General features: G+C 36.3%; 1 long non-coding RNA gene across 2 annotated transcripts in view; it reads right to left on the reverse strand.

Moving 5' to 3' along the window:
- LOC106019012 (uncharacterized) overlaps nt 1-21,956 on the reverse strand; it is a 41,850-nt gene that overhangs the window by 15,449 nt on the left and 4,445 nt on the right. The window contains exon 4 of one of the 2 annotated variants that reach the window (XR_001193498.5): nt 6,862-12,626. The exons of the other annotated variant lie outside the window; for it this stretch is intronic. This is a non-coding gene — a long non-coding RNA (uncharacterized lncRNA). Of the gene's footprint in view, nt 1-6,861; nt 12,627-21,956 lie in introns of those variants that run through there. 2 annotated transcript variants of the gene reach the window in all.

Below are 21,956 nucleotides of genomic sequence, written 5' to 3' on the forward strand. Positions count from 1 at the left end.
TCAAAACATTTGGGAACTACCCGTATTGCCATAAATATAATTTCTAGACATGTGAAAGTAACTTCTAAACAATCACAAAATTTTACCGTAGCACATCAAAACTACAAGAAGTTTGAAATAGTAAATCAGGCATATTTTCTGAAATATAGTCCCTATGGACATAAATGAAGATTTTCTTATATTTAAAAAGTAGGCTTGGCTCTGCCAAAAGCATCTTGCATGAAATCAAGTCATTTCATTTATCTGAATTTCCAGGAGAAAAAGGTATTTCATACAAACCTCTTTCCTATTTCAGGCCCTACATGCTCTGGCCTGGGGACTCCAGCATCTTACGTCAGTAGTGGGATAATAATAGAGGTGAGGCAACCTGCTCCTCAGTCACATCCCTTTTAGAGATAAGGAAATAAAACCAAACATGGCTGGGCCATCGGAGCCTCTCTGTGATTCACCATTTTTATTGTATTATTTTTAAGGTATTTCTGTGGATTAAAAAAAAAAAAAAAAAAAAAAAAAAAAAAAAAAAAAAGAACATTATAACTGCTTTTCCATATAGACTCAAGACCCCTCTACAGCTGCAACTATAGGCTAGCTATTTTAAATGAAGTGACAACATTTTGTGCCTGACACACTGGCACTGCATCACAGGTTTGATACTTCCAAGCCTCCTGTGCAATGCAAGCAGCTGAGGTCAGAAAACAACTGTGTGAAAAGATGTTCTAGCAGTGAACTCTGAGCACGGGCCTAGAAGATTGTTTGCTGGGTTTTTTAGAAGAAACTTGCCAGAATTATCCGTGTAAAAACAAACTCTCTTTTCTGCATGAAAATGAAGTCTCTGGCAGACAGCTGAAGCTTCATGGCGAGCCAGCGTGGGACAGTCTTTTATCTTTTCTTAATAATAATAATAACAGTTTAAAAAGCAACAAGCATCCATTCTTCAAATGCAAACGGATAAACAAATTTGCTAGCAAGATCACCTCTACCCAGCTGACACCCTGCAGACTATTTATTCTGTTTATTAACCCCTTTCACAGGTTTGCTAAGAAAATTCTAAACTTCTCTTCACAAACAACTACCAATTTTTATGCACAGATAACGATGCTCAACAGCCACATACGATAAATATTTACTCTTCTCATCCAACCACCACTAAGATGTTAACTTTGGTGCAAAATACCACTCGCAGTGGCTAACAGCATCCCTAACCTAACTCAAGAGTATTTTGCGCACTTAATGTGCATCACGTTTGGTACAATTTGTATCCTTCCCTCTAACCTCTTTTCCATTCACTTCCCTCTGTTCAGAAAAGCACAGAAAGGGCAGCATACTGAAAAGCTATTTAGCAATGGTGCTACAGAGCATTTTGCAAGGAGATGCCAGCAAATTCTTTGCAGCCTGTGAGCTGACTAGCACTTACGAGCATGGCATTGAGCTGGAGCTAATAAGCACTGGTGAGACACATGTCTGTTACTTCACATGTGTTCGCACGGCTTCTGGCTCTCTCAGGCAGGAGAGCAAACACCTTACTGTAACATATGATGCAGATACATCATAAGCCTTTGTGGGCATCTATACAGAATATATATAAAACTGAGTCAACAAACTAGACCTCACATTCCCATGGGAAATATGAGACACGAAGGAAATGTAAGGGAATGTTTTAATTTCCAGTATGTCACACAGAGAGCAGTGTACAGGGGCAGCAAAAATGTGTACAACTGTTTGAAATGTCTTGTTATTTTCTAAAGTGATACAGATGAGAAATTATAATTTGGGGGAGGGAGGGTAAAAACTGAAATGAACACATAAGTGTTGCGAAAGAGTTCTTGGATATCTGAATGCAATTGACAACAAAAAGGGGCGGAGGGTGAAGCATGTAGAGACAAAGAAACCAATTCAAGCTTGATCCAGTGTCCACTAAGTCAGTGAGAGGCTCTCCACTTAATGCATACTGGAGCTGAGCCGTTAAGATCCCGTACACCCATGAGGGCAAGTTTATATCAGGCTATTGTTAGCAATATTTTTCAATTATTGCCTAGAAGAATCAGCTCCTTCAGTCAAGTTCCCTGACTGTTGGCCAAATTTAGTTCTAACATATGCATCCATTATCTTTCAATACAGCATACATATGCACCAGAGAATTTGGCTGCTTGGTGTGAATGATTAAAACATTCAATGAGAGAGGGAGCTGCATAAAGATTTAAAAGCTTATTAGTTCCATGTTCTCATTCAAACAGAAGACAAAACAGTATCTCAATTGACAAGAATACACTAGCAGTGAAAGCAACTATTCTGTGAGCCATTTGCTTTCTAAAGAGGAGAATAGAACTCCCATTGCTAAAATCTCCCTGCAAAAATGTCACCACTCTGGGACTGAGTCCCACTTCTACCCTCATCTTGCTGGGCAACATCGTAAAACCATTAAAATACTCTGCTTAAAATACAAGGAAAGTCTGCTGGCTTTGGAAACATTTAGAGTTTAGATCTCATGCTGTTTAAGAGTTTACAGATAGTATACCTGGCTTCCTAGTAAGAATTTCATACAATCTTTTGAAAGGCTTTAAGGATGTACCATAGCATTTGTTGCTTTTAAACATACAAGCAGCATTTCAATTAGCCTAATAATGGTTTCCTAGGAGAACTGAAGATTCACTTGGAAACACTGCACAGATCAAAAAAGCTAGTCTTCAAGCAAATGTGTGCATGTAGGCTTGCTTCTGTCTTTCTTCATCAGAGAGTCAAAATGATATTATTAGTCCATAGACATTCCTCTTCTTAATTTAGCCTTCACATTTCACTCCAGTTTCTCCTTTATTTCTCAGCCATGACTGATGGCAGAATTTAAGACCCATCCTTGTTCACATTAACTACAGAAAATCCTTGTGCTTTTCTGCAAACTACCTGCAACACAATTGCACAAACTGGTAATTCAGTAGACATTCCACTTGGTGCTTAACTGTTGTGTTGGATCAGATAAAATTACCATGCCATTTTATTTGCTCATCCTTTGGGTGAAATGTGGAAGGGCATGTCTGTTATCAAAACACCATCAGCTTATTGCAGTGACACAGCTGTTACGTATCATAATGGAAGATGACACCAAGTTGAACACATTAACCTGGCCACAGAGGTTAGGAAGGAGTCATATGGTAAAAGGGCTCATTGGAAAAATCATCTAGCAATCCCAAAAAGCAAAATAGGTCTATTAGAAGAAGCACATGTAATGCGTTTCCCCCTAGTCCCAGCTGCTCCCCCCGGAAGTGATAATTTCTGTCAATGAAACCAAGCCTGTAATGCAAAGGCAACTGCAACTGCTTTCAAAACTACACCAACTCCTCCCTGGGGAGTCAGAGGGTATGGAAAATCATTTTCCCCCAAATGCTCTTTTTGAAGCTACAGATTAAGAAGGAGGGGGGAGAGAGAATGAAAACCAAACCAACAAACTGTAGGTTCTGCTTCTTCCAAGATCTTACCGAGGGCTAGTCTCACATGAAATGTCATCTCGTTCCTTTTGAAAGATTGCTTTCTGCAGTTCATGAGCAAGGTTGATAGAATCAGTTTGCAGACACAGAATCCTGAGAGAGGGGCACTTAAAGCAGCAGCAGCTGCAAAATCAAGCCTTCAATGAATTGAACATGAAAAGCTTCAAGACAGCATCTATGCCAGGTGGCACTGGCTTTCAGTGAGATCTGGGCATAAAAATAAAATACATGCTGTTCTCATCAATGAAGCACAGGGAGTTTGTATTTAGTAAAAATTGTAAAATTGTTTAAACAGCCCAGAAGACATTAACCAGAGACTGTGATTTGTAGCAATCTGCCATTCCCTCATCTGTCCTTTTTCCATTTCTGGGTCTTCAGTGACTTTGAGTCCCTGAAGTTACTTTCTATTTTATGGCACAAAAACAGCAGCTGTTTCTACCTTCTGGGATAACACACAGTCTAGGTAAAATTCACCCTTGTGGAGACAGCTAACTAAAGGTCTCTGCTCATTTGCATGTTTGTTCAAGTACTTGTGCTGCTACAGAAACATTCTGCACAATGTCTGCTCCAGGCTGAATTTCATTCAACAAGTTCTTTCTGAATCGGAAGAACTTGATACACAAAACAGTGAGATTTTAGGATTTTGCACATATTTAGAAGACATGATGGTTAGCACAATCAACAGTTTTTATTTTTATTTTATTAAAAAAAGTTTTTCTATTTGTTCTCAGAGTTTCAGTTTTTCTCAGCAGGCATAATGGATAGAAACAGATTGGAATGGAAACTAAAACTACCATACAGTCACATGAATTCAAGAAGTTAAGATTTGAGAAAAAAAATCAAGTATACAAAAATATCACAATGACTTAACAGTATGTTGATACCAGCCTGTTAGCAGAGTAGAAAACATAACATTTACACCTGTCCACTACATGGCTTCTAACCAAGCTTGAATCCAGGAACCAACACCATTTCGTTTCTATAATGTTATATTTGATGTGGAAAAGAAGTGAAGCAAAAAGAATGAATTTACAAAACAGAAACTGATGGCAACATTTACACAAGCTCCTCTGAAGCCCAATGTCATACAGCAATATTCAGTCGATGCTGAGGAACACAAATATTAAGGACACTACGACTACATATTTCATCTTAGGAACAAGCCTCCTACTGTTTATGTTCATATTTGATCTGTAAAAAGTAAGAGCACGCATGCAAACTGAGAGATGAACACCCTGAGAGTGATTGTCCCACAGAGACACATTTTCATCTTTCAAGACCTATCACTTCGTGGTATTGCATCGCGTAGCATAACAATGCAATGTGTCTGAATAACAAATCACTGGCTTCCTGCTGAACATGTAAAGAAATAATAAACATACTTTGCCTTCCTTTTTCTTTGGTACGTACTCTTCTGAGTGAAAATTATATGACAGTGTCTGAAGTCAAAGGACTGACAAACAAGGCTGCTTTGCCAGCATCCAAATTACCAAGGATGCAAATGTTTCATTTGTCTTTCTGTTCAAATAAGGCGGGATGTTTTTATTTTTTAATGCCAGCATAGACCTATTTCTCTGCAACTCTCTCGCATGGCTCATCAGATGCAGGCATGCTCTACTTAGAAAACTGTCTTCTGATGTTTAATATTAATGCTTCTACAGACTGCTTTCATTGTACCAATTAGAAAAGGAAAAATAATGCAACTCTCCAGTTACAGCATAAGGAGTCATAAAGTATATGTAAATGTAGTCTTGTGAAATGAGATAATGTAAATGTAAACTGGAACCCCACAATATCAAAAAATAATGGATCCCATAAGCAAAGTACAGGCACACCCATACCAGAGAACTGCAAAATTCAGAAGTTACCAACACTGACCCATGCCAGTATGCCCATGCAAGGCAGAGCCAGAAGGGTGTACCAACAGATAAAATTAGTGTAATCTCAGCACTATGATCCCCAATATTTCTAGTTGTAGAGCTGCACAAAACCAGGTCAATCATCTCTGAAAACTGATTATCATCATCTTGCCTTGGATCCATTACTCACAAATATTTAATTTGTGATTCATCTTTTACTCTTGGTTATCATCTTCTTGGCAGTAGTGGACAATTCCCTGTTTTTCTGTATTTAAAAATACAAACCAACTAAAGGAAAAAAAATAAATGATCTAAAACCAATCATGTCCCAGTTGACTAAACTTGCATTCAAGTTTTACAGTTAAGGGTGAGAGGGCAAAGGTCTTCAGGTCCAGCTAAGCTTCTCAAATAAAACTGTTAACATAATTTCAATGTAACTCATGCTTTCTTCAGTCCAGAATATCCAGGAAGCTTGCTCACTTCCTTTAGGGTTACACTCAACCACTCCACTTAGAAGTCAAGCCTAAACCTCTAAGCTTTACTCTCCTTGCAAGCCTGTCTTCAAAAGGTCACCTGCCTAATAGAGCTTCATCCCAACCTCTTAGGAAAGCTCAGTCTTTCATCTCAGCTATTTGCCTTTTGTTTTGTTTTTCTACATTCTTGGTTTTAAGTACAGACCACAGAATCACCTGATTCATGCCCACAAAAAATTGCCCAGGAGACTCCCAATTGTCATTAATTAAAACACGTTGTGTAGGGATAAGCAACCTATGGGGAAGGTCTAGATGTAGCTGGATTACACTTCCTGACATTACTTCACGATGGGAATCCAACAAAGTCACTACATTTTCAGAAAGCAGCATACAGCCAAACTGACTATTTTCTCTGGCCCAGATTATAAAGGCCACGATTAGCCTTCAGAATCACTTGTAGTTATACCAATGATTTATTTTATACAGTGGGAACAGGATTAAAGACATTCAAACAGATAATAATAAAAACAATTAACAATTGTTTAACAATTTAATTAACAATTAAAATAATAAAAACAATTAACACCAAGAAGGCCTTTAAATTCTTTTTTTTTTTTTTTTTTTTTTTTACGCCTAACACTGCTTTAAAGAATCACCAATCTTTACCACCTAGCACCAGGTAGTTCATTAGGATACTGTTACTATCACTGTGCTAATGTACTATCTGCTATTTGAAAAAAAAAAAAAAAAAGTTAAAGAAAAAAAGACACTCCTTACAAAGAACAAAAAAAAAAACCAACAACTATCAGACAGAGCACATAGCAGTCAAGAATCTGCCACTTACACTATCATCTATGATATTTTTCCAGTCGTCTGACCTTCATTAAAATTTTTCAACCCAGTCAAGTGATTAAAGTGCTGAAAGGTCATTTAGCACTTTCTATGCCTTAAAGGCACTCAGTCACACTTTGTGCTGCGGAGAGTATTTGTCTTCTCGCAGAGTGTTTAGCGCTACAGAGATGGCAGCCAACATTGTCATGATGAACGAGTTGTTCATTTCTCTTACGTCACTCGTACTTTATTTCTAAAAGCTTCTATTAGATGATTATTTTCTTTTGTTTGTTGACTATAGTGAAAGACAAATCTTGTTCAAATTATTGATGAAAGACTTCATAGATTGAGTCAGTATTCTCATATTCTTTCACTAGCAGTTTATGTAAGCTGACACAGGGATTTTTCTGGTCACAGTGCCTGCGATTTAATATACTTTTACAAATATTTATATTTTGCATTCTCAAAACCATCACAAACAATAGTTTTCTGCTACAGCTAGCACACTATTAAAAATAAAACCACATTTCCTACGACAGCAAACTGGCATTCTCAGGATTAGCAAGCAATGTCCTCATTACTGGACCACTCCACCAAATCAGACAACAAACATCTCTGAGCTGGAGCTAGCTGCTGTGGGGTCATTACTTAAGAAATGCAAACCCTATACTGAAATGAATGATCATGAAGATTCAAGGCCAGACCTGACGATCCTTATGTTCTGTTTGAGCTTAAAATGCCTATCGTGGATGAATCAGTATCAGTTTACACAATGTATTCAGCTTTAGATATCTAGGTTACTCAAATGCAATTGCTTCATGTGCGAAGCCTGGGGTAGTTAACTGGCCATCAAAAAAGCAACACCTGATTTGATATTTCTAACTGTATGTTTAAAAGAGGTTATAATAATTTTATTTTTGTTTTGTTGTGTTTTTTTTGTTGTTTTTTTTTGGGGGGGTTATTTTGTTTCAGTACAGGCTGGCCATATTACATGAAGAATCCTAAGCTGAAGGGTCGTTATTATTTCTTGTCTCAAGGAATGTTATAGATATTATTATAAGAGCTACTGTACTTGGAAATCATCCCATGGAATGTAATCATTATGAAAGGGTAGTAAATACCAACTCTGAAAGGTGAATCAGTTGTGTCAATAGTTTTTTTTTTTTTAAAAAGAGAGAGAGAGAAAGAAAGAAGAGAGAGAAATGATTGTGATCTCTGCCCCACTGTGTATTCTCCTCAAAGTACAGGAGTTTCTCTGAAAAGAAGTTTATTTTCATTTTTGTCCATGAGTTTACTTAGGACATTAGACTTAACGTAATTAAAATAATATATAGTAACAGAAAAAAAAAGGTGATAATTTCCTAACACTAACTAAAATACTTTATTTAAAACCACAGGCTCTCTAAAGACAACAAGTAATGTATCCTTTGAAATTTTAAAATGGGGTAAAAGCAACTGCAGTTGCAAAACCTGGCAGACTTGGTTCATTTGGGTACCTTCTCACTATCTCGCACTCTACACCAGCAACACCAACCTGTTCAACCTCTAGCATGTGATTTTTCTTCCATAATTTTAAATAAAGCAGAGCACTGGCTGAGCTATTTGTGACCAGTATGAAACATGCAGGTTCTTAAGGTTTGAAAGGAGAGACATTTAATGACAGCTATATTTTTCTTTTAATTTCATTTTGTCATTTCATTTTACCTGTGAAAAAAAGAAATGGAAGGAGAAAAATGAGATCAAAAGTGGACGGTGTAGTTAAGCTTCATTCCTCTCTCAGTGAAAGTACTTGGCTTTGTTCTTAGTAAGGATAACAATCACTGAAGCCCACAGAAATTGCAACCAAGAACAATTTGATTGAAATTTGATTTCCCTCCCTTTTAAATATTTCATCCTTTCTGCTAATGGTTTAATCTAGCCTATGCAGCCAGTAGCAGTAATGATCAGCAGAAATGCTCAGAGAAAACACCAAAACATTATTCAGTGCAAATCACAATCCTTCCTACAACAGCAATAGCACTCTCCTGATAAACAGCAGCTGAGGAGTCAGAACCTTTACTTGTCCATTCAGCATTCATGACACCTGAACACACAACAGGCTATTCTGATCACAGAGGTTAATCTCTTTGCATTCAGTCACCAGCTACTTTACAGAGACAATATAATGCTTTATCTGTTCTGTCTTCTTTTTATCATAAAACACCCCATACGGAGGACCAAAATTCATTTGGCTGTCAGGAGGAAGTAAGGAAGCTCTGTTTGATTTTGTAAGCAACTAAAACTTGTCTCCTGTTTCTAAAGCAAGCAGCACAGTCTAATAGTGGTCTGTACTTAGCTGCATTACAAGACATGCAATACTAATAATAGCAATACTTGTCTTTAAATTCTATTTAAGCAAAGGCACAGAGTAGAAAGGAATAAAAAGACTATTCATTTGAGTTGACAATGCACTGAGCCTTAATATTGGTGCAGTTACAATTTCATTTTGTACACAGCCATATTAACAAACAAGATGCTGGTCAGAGAGTGGAAGGTAACAAGTTAGGATTCTGCCTCAAAATTTTAATGAAAAATAAATTTCATTGAGCAGCATTAGGGGTGTATTTCTCCCCTAGCATCTGCATTCAAATAGTATTTTTTTTTTTTTTGGTTTGGTTTTTAATCTGCACAAACCTTTTAGTGACTAGTATACTTGTAAAATCCTTCTAAATATGAACAGCAGAGTACCTGAAACATTAGAAAGTATGATTTTACTGGTCTTTTCTTTGTTAATTTTCTTTAAAGATAAAGATAAGACAAAACTCAAGCTCAAAATACACCATTCCCAGCAGTTTCCTTTGTATCTATGGATCAGACAAGATCTTACAATCTCCCTTTTGTTCTTTACAGTGAGGCCTCGCTGGTACTGAGCATCTCATAAATCACCAGCTGTCAGTCTGAACCTTCCAGATTAATGTTCAGAGTTCTCACATTTGGAGTACCTCACTATAATCTAGCTGTTAGAACACTAAGCTATTAAATATTACAGTTGTAGGGAGAGTGAGGCTTTGGAAATAAAGAGCCTGGTTTGTTGTTAATTGCTATTAGTATATACAGTAACACCTATATGTCCCCAGTGAAACCACGTTCCTTGTCTCCTAGATTTTATATAACACAGAATGAGATGCAGTTTCTGTTGTCAGTACCCAAGAGGATACCAGAGAAATAGTATGGAAGTAAGGAGGTGTTGTTATACCATCTCTCTCTCTAGAAGAAAAACAAAACCTTAATTTATTCAGAGTACACAACAATTCCCAATCTAGGCTCAGAGAGATCTCAAATTCCCTGAACTAGACGCATGGGATCTAGACCTATGATCTAGACGCAAAATAACTCTTCCACTCAAAACACAGATGTGATAGTAAGAAATCCCAAGCAAAAGAAACCTTGAAATAAAATGTCTTGTGCCTTTAATAATCAGCACCTTCTAATTTTTCACAATTTAGTGGGGACTAGTGACAAACAGCAAAGGAACATTTGGAAGAATTTTTGTAACCAACTGCTCGGCTTTACAATTTTACTTTCCTAGTTTGCAAGCACATTTTCAAAGCTAATTTGAAATGTTAAAATTGTAAAAGTGTTTGCTTTTCTACAAAACACATTAACCCAAGCTGCATCAAGTGTGAGGCAACTTTACTTTTGGCATAAAATAAGCTTCCTTGTAGACATGTTCGGTCACTGGAAAATAAAAAGGACAAGACTGAGAAGTTAAGGGCCTGGTCAGCATAATTTTTTCACCTAGCATGCTCTAAATTCCCACTGTAGACACAACATAGAACAGAACATAAACCTTTCAAAGTATATAGTCATTATTTCCAGATAAACTTAGATGGCAAATAGAGAATGCTTGCTTCTTTTTCAGCATGTTCTTTTCTTTCTAAATTACAATGAGGAAATGCTGTCTGCTAAACTAAATTAAGCCTAATTCTATCATAAATTTGAAGCTGAAGAAAGGAAAAAAATTCATCTAGGACTATTGTTCTTTCCTGATCTTTTCTGTTTCAAAAATTTTTATTACTTCTTACGTTTTAATTCTCGAATCATAGATTAGTTTAAAGCTGATGTAAGCTCTTTAAAAAAATAATTGTATAAGCATGGGCTATATCTGGGGCATAGTCTTAATTCACTTTAAAGTTGGTTTTGCCAAGTCATCATTCTAATTGGTTTGTTAAATAACTGGAGGATTATAAAATCATACTGACTAACCTTTTCTTTTTCTACACAAACTGTTCTATTCCTTGGGAAAAAAAAAAATAAATAAACAGATTACTAAAAAAAAAGTCCAACTCCAAGCTTGAGTACAAACAGTTTCTCAACAACAAGCACCACCAACTGATACAACAAATACACTGACACAGAATCACGATCTCTCAGATGTTTCTTAAAATTTCCAGTGAAGCCTCTCTTTTTACAGGAGACAGGTAGGGGAAAAAATATGCAGAGCAGCTTTGGGAGTCAGCACTAACAATAATCGAGATGGTAGATATAAAAATATCTGCAGGATTTTTTTCTTATTGGTACATTCAATATTAAATTTCATTTATCCTCTAGGAGTTAATGGCACTGAGTACAACGGCTTGCATGTGTTCACCTGTCATGTTTCTACGTTCCAAACGTGACATGTTAGTTGGAGTTATTAGGCAGCTGCCTGCATTCAATGCAATTTTTAACTCCATCTTTCTTAGCTTGGATATAAAACATGCACAATCTATACTTCATTTGCATGATGCAGTTAATATTTTTAAATGAAAACATCCCTCAATAGTGGAAAATCTCTTTTCTCCAAAGGTTGGAATTCATCTCAGTTATACAATAGAAAGCTACAACTGGTCTAATATTTTCTTCACTTGCTTTACTGTCAGCAAAGACAGGCACTTCTGGGACATGACTCACCTCACCTATCTTGAATTTCTGACTTCATCTAAATTAAGGAAGCCAGACCCTAGAAGTGCCTGTCTTTCTCCAAAGACTAAAATAAGGAGCCCAAAATGACAACTGAGCTGCAGGTGTCTACTGTAAGCCTTCACACTTGTAAAGACGAACCATGCCCTGACCCAGGCTCAGCTCTGTTCTCATGACTTCTGATTCTTACGGAGTTTTTGTCTTGGTGTACATAAGATGGAAAAGCATTTTTCCAATGAGATTTGCACTCTGAAGAGGGGAACTTTTAGCAAACACTTAGTGCCTTATCAGATACGACAAAAAATGGAACATGTATTAGTCTTTCAGAGACTTTACCTATTTTTATGAGGACCACTTGGGCAAAAGTCTTTAAGGAAATAATATCTTTGATTTTTTTTTTCTTTTCCCTAGTTACTTATTGGTTTCATGAGGCAGACAAATTGTTATCTCTACATTTAAGAACTAGAATAGAATGGATGCTACACAAGCTCAACCAGATAAACATGTACAGCAGAAATTTTGGAAAGATGATTTAAAAACAAAAAACAAAACAAAACAAAAAAAAAAAAACACAGATTTTTGATTTTTTAAAAAGAAAAATAACAACCAGAAAACTTGAAAGAAGAAAAACATAGAAAGGACATAAAGAACTCATTCAATATAGGTAGGTGGTAGGGTTTTTTGTTTGTTTTTGAACGTTTTCAGATATTTCCACCAACCTTTTCTACTTATTGGTGTCTTGACCTGCAACATTAAAAACTTTGGCAGTAGAGAGCACTGCAAGAGGAATATCATCTTTCTAATTGTTGCTGGTACTCTGTGTGCCACACTTCATGAAGAATCTCATCCAGATGAAATACTGTTGCCATAGTCAATGACAAAATAACCCACCGCTCTTTCAATTGAAATTTGGCTGGAATAGTAGCAGAGAAGAGCAGAGTGCCAAGGCATATTTTTGTTTTGCTAAGTGAATGGATGCTCCATCATTTCAGCTTGAACCCATATGTCGCTCATGCCAAGAGATATCAGAAACACGTTTTCTTCTGAAGAAAGAACACAATGAACCAATTAATCAAACCTTAAAACTGTGAAGAAAATTATTACAGCCATTTGTTAAAATACAAAAGGGCATTAACAAAACAAATAGTTCTAGTGATATTTGCTATGGTTAATGCAATGATATTTTCAATGTCCCATGTTTGCAGAAAATTGGCATCTTCTTCTTTCCGGGATTCTAATGTTTCTGAATACAAGTTTCTCAGTACTCTTCCCTAATTCACTAAAAAATGAAGAGCCTCATTCTGCATAAATAAGAATAAGACTATTGAAATACATATGTTTGAATCTGCACTGTCTCAAATCTTTTTTAAAACCATGCAAAAGCATTAATAAACTCTCCTACTTATAATTTTACATGATAGAAAAAGTAAGGCTAATCACACACAACCTCAACCAGAAGTTCCTAATCTATTTGAAGCTGATTGTCTAAGCTCTCATTGTCAAAAGAAACAGGTACTACCAAAAGGGTGGCAAATCCTATGATGTTTGATTGTCCAGAGCAAGTGGAATGAACTGAAAGCTCACTTCATCTACATATCTAATTTTTAGATGTGCTAAATTGGGTACATAAATTATACAACAGAGCAGGAAATGCAGAATCAGTCCTAAGAGGTACATCAACTGAAAAATGTGTCCCAATTCGGACATCAAGACTAGATGACGCTGCGAAGATGGAAAGAAGCAGACGATAGAGCTTCAGAACAATAAAGCGCTTTCTCCCTCAAGTGATCAGAGTTCACATTTTACCAGTCAGTACAGGTGGAGTATCTGCATCTACTCGAAACAGCTTTTTGGAAGTAGAAATACATGTAACTCTACATTTTTTTATATTATTCTTTTACTCATAATCATCTAAGTACATAGACAAAGCAATGACATAATATCTCTCATTAGAACAACTAGTAAATCCGATTGTGTTTATCTGTATATCTAATTTTGATTACACCAATAAGTGAACCTCATGACAGTACATTCATTTCTGACATACAACTGTATGACTAGACCTTTTCCTCCAGCAACAAAAGCTCTAGAACATCTTCAATAATTTTGCAATCCTTTTCATTGTCATTTTAATTTTTCCTTTAGTTTTTCAACAGAAAATACACTTGATATCCTTCTTCAAATTCAAGGTTCAAGATTCTGTACCAAACTCAGAAGCCACCATCAAAATTCAGCAATTGTTATTATAGAATAATTAATCTGTAATCTGTATTAATTCTGTAAAATCCTGTAATATACAATACATTACCTATTCAGGACTGCAGCCCCAGTACCCATTTATCCAATGGCACAAATAGCACATGAACAAAAAACAAAGTTGGAAACAGAAAGGCAGTAACACATGTAGAGCTGGAGTTTGTTACCAGTGATAAAGCAACATTCTATCTCATGAAAATCAGATGAAGCTGGATGCCAAGGCAGTCCAGTGTGCTACTTCACTCAACATGCAGTAGCTGGTTCCTGACCTTTTGAATTTTAAATGGGGAACATACAGCAGAGTTGATGAAGCATACTGCTGGCAAGACTATGCAGGAAAGCCCTATTAAAATAAATTAACATTAGCCTAAAAGGGTCCATCTGAAACACTTCACATCTTAATTGTGAAGATCTACCAGTTCCAAACACTAATTCTGTTCTGAGTTACTTATTGGTGACTAGATTAAATTAGTCTTCAAATTTCATGGAAATACATAACAAAAGTCAAAATTATGATGACCACGTGATTGTGATACTCCATTCTCTCTGCTTTAGGACAGAGTTCCTGAGATAGGGAAGTGTTTTTGTGTGATGGTGAGTTAGAATGTTACCACCAGCTGACAGGCTTAATACAAAATCACAGTACGAAAGGCAAGTTCAATGACTTAAACAAACAAAAGCAATAGAGAACAATTTTTTGTTCTGCCTTGAACTAGGCAAAAGTGTACAGCTTAAGTCTTGCACTGATACCATGATGTACTGTGGATAAGGGGGCAGGATCCCACAACCTATAGAAACACGCAGTAATCTTTCTATGGTATATGAAGCCAAAGCACCTGAACAGTGTAAAAATACTAGAGGCCATCATGAAGGCTGAAAAAAAAATCACTGAAAGGCGTGTCCTCGTTTCATCTTACAATCCAGGTTTCAACAGTCTCCCCAGAAAGTCCTCCCTAAGAATATCAATACAGTTACTTTAGAAAACCAAGGACAAACCCATGGAAATTGATGTAACTTGCCACCAAATTTGACCGTGAGGAGTGGCGGATGCTCTAGTAGTGTACCTCCCTCCACTGAGATGAATAAACTATACTCCTTTGAAGTATGTCTGCTGGTGTAAAACCAACCTTTACTGTGTTAAGTCACTACAATGCAAAAGAGCAGGCAAATTCCAGCTGATTTCTTTTGGTTGTCTTGAGACCAGTAGGCAAAACAGCCTTTGAATATGGTCTATAGGAAAGGTGGCTTGTGCTCAGCTGCACAGTGTGTCCATTAGTGTGAAAAGGCATTATCCCTGCACTTACAGGGAGGACATCAGGAATAATTAAGATGGTATCTCATAAAAGTTAGAGACAAAGCTTTCTGGCAGCAAGCAGGAATAAATATCAGGCAATTACATCTTTTGACAGATGTTTATAATTTAGTCCCAAAAATTGTCTGAATGGAGTAATTTTGACATGTATATGTGACTAAACTTATCCATTGTAACAATTACATGATTTAGAATTAAAAAATAAAAATAAAAATAAAAATAAAAAAGCCCAGCCTGACATGCTTCATGTGGTATATTTTAAAGCCCCTATTCACTCAAAAATCTATCAAAAATCCTGAATAAAAAGCTACCAAAATGCACTTTGCTTTTGTGACACATTGTTGGACCTGATCAAAATCCAGCCATGACATTCAAAAAGATTTAACTACAAGCAGGCAGGCTAAACTGCAGTTATAACAGCCTTCAGGATCTCTCAGTCAGACAGGAAAGATATCTAGTCCCACTCATTGTGAAATAATATTTATTTCCTGAATCAACATAATCCCCCTCATTAAAATGGATCAACTATGATACTCTTAACCAGCACTTCTACTGCTCTCTGCAGTCTTTGGAGTACCCATGAGACCTCAATACAGGACTCATAAAATGCACCATTAAAAAAGTAAAAAGAAAAATAAAGAAGTCATGTACCTGGACCACACAGGTGCCCAGTCTCCAAAAGCAGGTATAGCCACAACACCCCTCCCCACCCTCTTAGTGCATGGCCCACAAATAATGAAGGCAATGTAGAGTTTCCTTCACTTCATATTAAACATGTTAAATACAATTTAAGTATCAGAAAATTCTGAGTTCATGAGTTCAAATCTTGCCCATGATCAAATAGCTTCTCTTTTGAATGAGGACTACAATGTCTCTGCTGTTATATGCTTCTTATAGTGCGAACCCCAAGAAAGACAAACTGTAATGTCCTCTGTTATCAGATTTTTTAAATGATTTTTTGTTTCCTAACTATAATAGAACTTCACTCAGTTTGTACAGAAGTCAGTCATTTCATTGACTTTTTTGGGCTTTAAATTGGAACACTGCTGAATAATTCTATTTTCATCAAAAGAAAACCTTCTACATAGATGTAGAATAAAAGATAAAACTGCAATGCGCTGTTTAATGAACAGAAGATTATTGCTTATTCTCAGGATAGGCCAAAAAAAAAAAGTATGTCACATCCATAAATCAACAACCAAAATTCCTACTGTGAAAAATTTACAGTGAGGCTAAATCAGATATTTGGTTTTGACAGTTCTTCACTTTCTAAACCTCAACTTTTCTAAACCTTGACTATGACTTTGGACAGGAAAATTAAATGTACTTTTCCTTACTAACTTTCATATTGACACCTAGTTACCTGAGAATTCTGAAATCTTATTACTGTTCACCAGAACAGTAATAGGATGAGTGGTTGAAGTAGGGCCAAATTTTCCACTAGCTTTAATGACCTAGAAATCTGAACCTGTCATTTCTTAAGTTCATCTAAAGCTTTTAGGGAAAGTTGCTGTCATTTTAGCAAGCATTGTCTCCCCAAGGACTGTAATGTCAAAGCTTGAGGCTTCAGCCTTAGAAAGCAGCAAGCTAACTACTTCTAACTGGGACCAGACAAGACAAGAGAAGGCAGCCTTGGTGTTTGACCTGCTGCAGTTTGCATACGTACATGTATAACATATGGTAGGATAACGTGACTACATATTATTTCATCTTTCAGTTAATCTAAATAAAATTGAAAGCAAAAGCCTTTTAATCCATTGTGTGCATTGTCTAAAAACAATGATTGATGTTTTGAGGTACTTTGTCACTGTCAGTGCTCAGAGCATTAAACACCTGGAACTTCTGGAACAGGTGAAAACATCCAGCTTGATAGGTTTTCTTTTCCAGTGATAGAAAAATGTTTGAAAATGAGCAGAAACCCAGTGAAGGATTACATTAACATGTAATTCATTACATTAGCTTATTAAGCTTTGCTTTATCCTGGATTCTTTTATTCCAAAATTCCCATGTACAGGCTTCGATCAACACAAAAAGCCATATTTGTGCTAATTTCATCAACAATGAGAGCTGTTCCTCTTTCCATTTTCCTCTCTCCCAGAAGTTGCAAGATAAAGTTGAAATGAACTAAAAACATACATGCTGTTAAAGCAAGTACAGGAAAGTTCACAGAACACTACAGATTAATTTCATTTACATTTTATCACAACATTTTTGTTTGAAAACGGAATTAGAAGCCCTTCCATATCCTATAGAATCACAGGATATCTTGAGTTGGAAGGCACATGCAAGAATCAAGTCCAACTCATGGTCCTACACAAGACCACCTAAAAATTAACACAAGTCTAAGACCACTGTCCAAATGCTTCTTGAACCCCAGCTGGCTTGGTGCTGTGACCACTTCCCTGGAGAGCCTGTTCCAGAGCCTGACCACCCTCTGGGTGAAGAACCTTTTACTAATATCCAATATGAATTTCCCCTGTTGCAGCTCCATGCCATTCCCCTTGGTCCTGTCACTGGTCACCAGAGAGCACAGACCAGTGCCATCTCCTCCTCTACTCCACCTTGTGAGGAAGCTGCAGGCTGCCACGAGCCCTCCCCTCAGCCTCCTCTGCTCTGGCTGAACAAACCAAGGATCTCAGCTACTCCTTTTAAGTCTTGCCCTTCAGGTTCTTCACCATCTTTGGTGCCATTGTTTAGGCACATCCTCACAAGAGCTTGCTGTAACTTTACTGTACCCAGCTGGACAGTTTACAGAAGTGCTATCCGAATGAGATGCCTGATCCAGTCCTTGGACAATGCTCCCCTTAGAAGATGCCTGCAGAAGCATTATAAAGGGCCTGTAATTTCAGACAACTCCTACACACTACTGAGGCATTAAACCCATGGCCTTCGTGATCTTTACACAGGTAGCCATATCATTGATTTCAGCAGAAAGTCTGGGTGAATGCTAAGGGTTACACCCCAAAATCAATAAATTCAAATTAGGGCCCTCATTCAAACAGTTAAAACAATTAAGCATTCGCATGTCTGCTTGAATGAACAGTGCAAGTGATTAAATGAGATTCCTAAACCTGAAGTTACACATGAGCAAAACCTTTGCAAAAATTAACAGAAAAAAAATATCAAAGTACAATACTAAATCACAGTCATTTAAATCATAAAGGAAAAAATGCTAGTGGTTATCAGTCTCCTTATTTAAATGTTGTTTATTTATTTAGAGCAAGTAATTAACAGAACCCTGAGATCACAGATAAAACTGCCTGGGTAGAATTTCCGTTTCCACACCATAGGCACAAAATTCATCAAAGTGAGAGGCTTAAAAGCCTAATGCAGTGAAGACTGAAAATATTAAACTTTTCAAATCCTCATTTCTCTGGCCTTTTCTTCACCCCAGTCTCCTATCACTTTTTTTCTTAAAAGACATTATGTGTTAGGAGAGCAAAGCAGCCTGGGGAGGTGATATTTTACCATCGTCTGTGCTATTAATGCAGTTAAAAAATCCTCAGACTGGAAAAATCAGACAGATGCATCTTCCAGGTTCACATGTGCCAACTCCATCTGTTAAATCATTAAAACACAGGCTTGGCAGATTCTGGAGAAAAACACATTTGCTTTCACTATGAAGAGGAAGAGTAAACTTTCTTTCTGTTCTTATCATTCCCCTTCCATAATTACTTTAATGTGAAAGCCTGCATGAGTGGTTATTATTTAAAATGTTACTGAAAAGCCGTTTCATTGAATTGGGGTACATGTGTGTTAAATTTTATGTCATAACCTTGTTTAGTCAAAGATACATTAGACCAAAGCTTATAGCTACATTAAGATGCTTCATCATTTATCTTTTTACTGCATTTATCTTGTTACAGTACCTAGTTAAACATTCATTATCCTTACATGGAAGAACCCATCCAGGTTATATATCAGTTGCAGTTTACATAAAGAATGGCAAATCTGATTAAAGAAAGTTGCCAAAACTTGAATAAAGTTTTTGTTAAAAATAAGTCCTTTTCCAAATCTGTAAAGAAAGAAGTTACTTCTTTTAGGATAAACAACGAACAGCAAAATCCTAACCTAAATTCAATATCAACATCCTATATTTTCCCAATATCAATACTAAATTGATTTCTGCATTAGTTTTTCTACTAGTGACTGTACAATCATTCTTCACTATGGCAACATTACTTATGGAGCATATGTCTAAATATTGAGTCTTTTGAATGCAACTAAGTATGTCTAGGATCATTGGATTTCCTAAGTATGACAGTGTAAATATTTTAAATCCCATGACCTCCCACAGCTACTATAAAAAAAAAGAAAACACAACAGATTGCTGCAGGATGCATTTCTTTCTCTTTGTATTCTATTGAGAAACTGAATTGCATTCTCCAGGCAGGGGCTTATTCTAACAGCCTTCCAGACATTAATATTGATTATCTTTTCAAAAAATATCTTTCACAGAACATTCCATAGATGACAGGCCCATCTACATTGTCCATCGGCAGAAAGGTACAGAGATAGCAAGAACTGTTGAACCAGCCACTGCTTTCTAAAACGCAGAAACATAGCAGCATTTTTTGAGACATACGTGGCCATTTCCACATACTTAGGAAATTTCATTTTCTTGAGTAATAATATATAAAATCACCATGCTTTTCATGGAAACATTTTGCTACAAGATTAAATTTGGTCTGGATAGCAAGGCTTAAAAGCACATAGTAAACAAAGGATAATTGTTATCTCTTTGAGCATGCATCTCTCCTTCCAAGCTTCCATCCATTATTAGAAGCAGTAAGATCCTTTCAGACTTAGTAGCAGAGAGATGCAGACATAGCTTCAGTGCTTAGTGGGGAAAACATGGAAGACCTGAGCAAGTGGACCATGCAGAGCTGCTGGAGTTATGGCTGCTGGTGGGAGAATGAATTTTTACCACGAGACGGGAAATCTCTGTGGGCTAATGGGAAGGCACAGAGCAAATCACCTTTTGATATCTAGGACCAAAACGGTGCAAAAAATTTAGTGTCTTCTTAGCATTAGACATTACCCTTGTCTCTGGCAAGACCTCTCACCACAGGGAGGATTGACCATTTTCCAGGGGAGTTTTAATACAGTTTGGTTTATATTCCCAAAATAACTTCTTGGTACAGAAAATGGACTTCTTGCTATAGAAATAAGTCAGTATTAATCTACCAATTTCTCTAGGAACTTTAGTTCATATAAGTTAACAAGTAATGCAACTTTTAAAGCAAGACTTAAATTAAACATATGTTTAATATGTTAAGTTTGATATTTTCAACCCATGCTCTTCTGGATCGTTTTACCTAGATCAAGAGTAATAATTCACAATTTTGATAGACTCCCTCTGAAAAGAGTATCTTCAGATTTGATTAGAAATATTTCCTGTTTCCAGGAGTTCTTCGTTCATTCATTGTACATCATCTAAGATGTACAAATATTGTGCAATATTTACAACCACACACTTAAAAATTTATAAAAACAAAAGATCAAGTAGTGTGAACAATAAAGGCAAATTTATCAACTGCTATAATTTAGTGAACCTAAAGCAAGTCATATGCACTTTTAATGTCATTAATGCATGCTGAAAACAATCTGCTACAAGGGTATGGAATATACATTATTCCTTGTTCTTTAAAAACATAAAATATTTTATATTTGTGTATCTAGAACAAGTTTCAATTAACATTTAAATGTATGTCAAAATTTTATATTTACAAGCTCAATCAATAAAAAATGCATTAGTAATTTTAAAAATTTAGTGGTAAGATTATATGAATTACCTTTACATTTCAATTGGATTTGGGTTAATTTTAAGCTTTAAATAAAACATATTCTATTTAAACTTAGCAGTTGTACTCTGAGATTTTATCTGAGACTCTTGTTTGCTTACAGTTTTGCAGCTATTTTATATCATCATATTAACAGTTGTTTTCCCTTTAGCATTCTTAACAGCAAAGCGGAGAAATGAACAGCTATTTCACATCAAGCTATCTGCTTTTGCAAAACAAATACATTTGCATAAAGGGTATTCCATTGCATTGTAGTTTCAGCAAGACACCCTCCCATATGATTTTCTGCATCAAGGCTCGTAAAACAGACCTTAGCTTTGAAACAGAGGTCTTACTTCATGTGTCATGAACTGCACCTTTTATTACTGTCAGTAGTCCCCCACAAAATGTCTGCAGGAGCTACAGGTCTTTCCCAAAAAAGAGGCTGGAATGCTGTGTTGACTACAACTGGCAATTCTCCTGCTTTTTGCAATGGACAAACTGCACTCTCACATTTTATCCTCCTCCTCCTCCACAAGACTTCTGTGAAAGTTCTGTGAAATCTAATGAGAACTTACTCTAAGCAACTATCTTTGCATATAACTAATGTAGTATGCACTCCACTATCAACAACTTTAAGAATTATTCTTGTATTTATGCAGTTCTGGAAGAATTCTTAGAACACTCACCTGCCATATACTCTAGTAAGACCCATCTAATATATATATAAAGATATTTCAAGATATACAAAACCAGAGTACAACATGAGTGTACCAAAAAGCAAAACAATGGCACACTGAAGAACACAAAGCAGAAAGTGTACTTCAAATGTTTCCAAGAAAAAGGTTGTTCTAAGTATATATTTTCTTCCTAGCAAGTATTTTAATGCATGTGCTCAGATGAAGAGCAGAAAAAATGCATCTAATAGAGGCAATAACTTTATCACATTATAGCTGCAAATAGAGAAATCTGAACTAAAACCAAATACCCTCATAAATTAGAGCACAATGAGATGCTCATAG

The sequence above is a fragment of the Anas platyrhynchos genome, chromosome 21, assembly GCF_047663525.1.
Source record: "Anas platyrhynchos isolate ZD024472 breed Pekin duck chromosome 21, IASCAAS_PekinDuck_T2T, whole genome shotgun sequence".
Classification (NCBI taxonomy): domain Eukaryota; kingdom Metazoa; phylum Chordata; class Aves; order Anseriformes; family Anatidae; genus Anas; species Anas platyrhynchos.